The sequence below is a fragment of the Aplysia californica genome, unplaced genomic scaffold, assembly GCF_000002075.1.
Source record: "Aplysia californica isolate F4 #8 unplaced genomic scaffold, AplCal3.0 scaffold00046, whole genome shotgun sequence".
NCBI lineage: Eukaryota > Metazoa > Mollusca > Gastropoda > Aplysiida > Aplysiidae > Aplysia > Aplysia californica.
The window spans coordinates 2095126-2098466 of record NW_004797316.1 but is presented as its reverse complement, the minus strand read 5'-3'; positions in this window follow the sequence as shown (position 1 = coordinate 2098466).

The following is a 3341-nucleotide window of genomic DNA, read 5'->3' as shown; positions in this document are numbered from 1 at the left end:
GAAAGTGGAGACGATAGAAGACGACGTTACATAATTAGAGATCAGGAAAGGAAATAAGGATGGGGTTTTTTTTGTCAGAGCAGAAACTTTTCCGTTGCTCTCAGGTTTCGAACAGGGGGCCTATTGAATAAGATCCGAATCCCTTACTTTTAGACCACGAGAACCCCTATTACTTTTCCTTTATTAAGAGAAAGTTGATGAAGCGTTGGAACTGTTTGGTAACATTGAGACTTATTCGCGAGAAAACACCCTAAAAGTACAAAGGGTCAATTTTGTCAAGAAACTTGTTCTTAAGCTGCTGGATAAAGTGATGGAGTCCAGTAAACTGACAGTGTTACGGTAATTCATAACATTCCTGACTTTGACAAAGGGGTGTTCTCAAAGAGCATAGGTACGTTGAAGGCAACACCACCAGATACAGAACCTTTTGGCGACAGTGGAACATGCGCACAAGAGAGGCGTGCACAGCCGAGGTGTCGGTACTGAACAGAAGATACAAAAAGAAACTGACTAATAGCATGTACTTGGGCTCAAACAGCCAAGTTACACTTTCCTGGGTGTTTTGAGGTGTACAACTCAAAACTGAACTTAAAGAAGTTGCTGACTGTAACGTTTCTTGAGTATGTTGAGCTGTTCATAAAGCTACTCACAACAGCACATTTTTACTCGTTCAGTTGAATTTTCTGATAATTCCAGTTAAATTTTATTTATCACGGATGACGCCTGTCTGAACAGGCGCCATGATCATTGAAAAAACGCCAATAATCTTTATAACGCGGTGAAAAATTCATGGCACAACTTGTCCTCAAATACCTCTTTAGAAGACAATTAGTGTCCACCATACTTTGCACAGCAGTTTATATCAATTTGTCTTAACTAAATTGTAATATTTTCCACAATATTTGGGGTTAAATTATAAACTGTTCTTCATAAACTAGAGTGAAATATTATAATTCCCCGTCTTGCGAAAAATGGGATTGTTCACTGCGCTTCCCTTTTTGTCACACACAGTTTGCATAATGGCCTACGTCACTGCTAACGAATGACACTTTTTACTTGCAAAACTTGTACGAGAAATCAATTTTATAGTGAACACTTTTTTTTTTTAGCGGAAAAGGTTCTCAAAATATGTCGCCATTAGATAACACTAAGGACTTTTAAAAGCGATATTGTCACGGCTGTAAACTTTTAAAAACTGCAGTAACCATCCACTGGAATTTTTAATTAGTATTTATCAAGGATTTTTTTAGAATACAGCTGACAGGTGCAAACAAATATATTGATCTGTTAAGATAAATTAATACATGTAATTGTGCAAAAGGTGTAGACTTTATGTTCGATAGTTGAGAAAATTTTTAACAATAAGTTGCGCCACGAAATTTTGACAGCACAACCGTGTGTGTATCAGGGTGTATAATTGGTTTTGAAAAATTCTCCCTTTTTTCAATTCTTAGATCTACGCCCCTTTTCTATTACTGACAACTTTCGTCAGAGAACGTGGATGTTGTCCTAAAAATTATATGTTTTGACAAAGATTTTAACTTTCCTTTGAAATCAAATACAAACGTCTTTTTTAAAATAGTGGAGATTTATTTCTTTGAAAATACCAAAAAATTGCCGGTATCCAGGGGATATTGCACATAAAATAATGGCATTCTTAGGGAAGGCGCATCGTGAAAACCGCATTAGGTAAAAAGGTTAAATCCCCCTCCCCTCTTCCGTGCATTTTATAAATTCTTATCTCTGTTGAGGGGGGGGGGACCTTCGTACCTGCCCACCTTTGCTCATTATTTTTGTTTTCTCTTCATTTAATTAACACTGCGATGATAGAACACCTTTTTAATCGACTTCCTCCTTGATTGACTAACCAAGTCTATCTCACCTCCCACTTCTTCGTCTTTCTTTCTCCACCCAACCCTTTAAGAACAAAAACCTCACCGCCCCAAGGAGTATTGTTACCATACACGGGCAACTCCCCCCCCTTTTCCCACCTGGGCTCTCGTCCAGTCAGGCCTGACCAGGCTACTGCAGGTCTCCTCCCCCCCTTTTTTTTTCCTCTTTTCTCCCCTCTCCCTTCTTTAGCCAACCACTGCTAAGAACAAAAAACAACAACATGAGAATGTTCAGCCTCCCCCTTATTATGTGTGTTTTTTATTTCCACCCGAGCGCTGACATAATAGTTAACATGTGGTTACCTTTGGTTGTCACCACCCTTTAACCGCTTCACTACCGTGTACCTGATTTATAGATTGCAAGCAAAAAAAGTCGTATTAACCGCCCCAAAGAACAGAATATTACCTCCTATCACTGATCATCATTTTTATAATACAACTTTTCAAAGTAAAAGTTTAGTCCAATGAAAACTTTGTGGGTATTATGAAGCTCTAGTGCCATTCGCGTTGTCTCAAAACTATCCTAACTCTGTGCCTGTCTGACAGTGTAAGGGTTAACAACGAAGACAGCGTAATCCCAGCCTGAGGCTGTGAAGTGGTGTGGAGGTTTGGGTTGTGGGTCTTTGCGTAACAATTTTAAGGTGTTAACGGTGAAACATAATACGGCGGTTTAATAATTTGCAAGATCAAACGATTGAGCTTAGTTCAAAAGTAAACAAATCGAGTGACCAGGCGCCGTACCCCCTTTGTAACATAGAAGCTACACACACGTGGTTAAAAACTTGACTGGTATAAAGAAAACTCAATGAAATTCACACAAAATCTATCCCCGAGGACAGGACAGACAGTCGTGTATATATATCTTCAGTCTAAAGACCGGACACCAGTTGCTCACACCGTTGTAGCTTTGGTTTGTTTAAGAATTGTCAGAGAGTCATACAGTAGCTGGAAGAGAACGTGGCGTGCATCCTCTTGTGTCCTGTGTTCTGGTTTTGCTGTCGAATTTTGGTAAGTAATGAGTAAAATTTGTTATAACTTGTTCCCTTTCGGTTGTTCGTGTTGAAAAGATTCTAGCAGATAAGTAATTGTTAATTTACCTTGGCGCATAAAACATTAAAGAAAACGTGCCAGAACCTTAGTTTCTAGTAACCTTCAACAATGGGCTTTTAAATTCTGTTGATCATCCAACCTTCAGACTCGAAAGCAAAGACATGACAAGATTAATTAGAGCAATGTGTTTTTACCGTGTTTCAACAGCTGACAGATGAAAGTGAACAAGTTATAAGTTGTTAGTTATATTCTCTGATAAAACATCTGATTGCTTGGAAATATATATATATATGTTTATTTATTTTTTCTTCTTCTATTGTATACTGTTGGGAATTGCGATTAATTGGATGATGATGATGATGATGATGATGATGATGATGATGATGATGATGATGATGA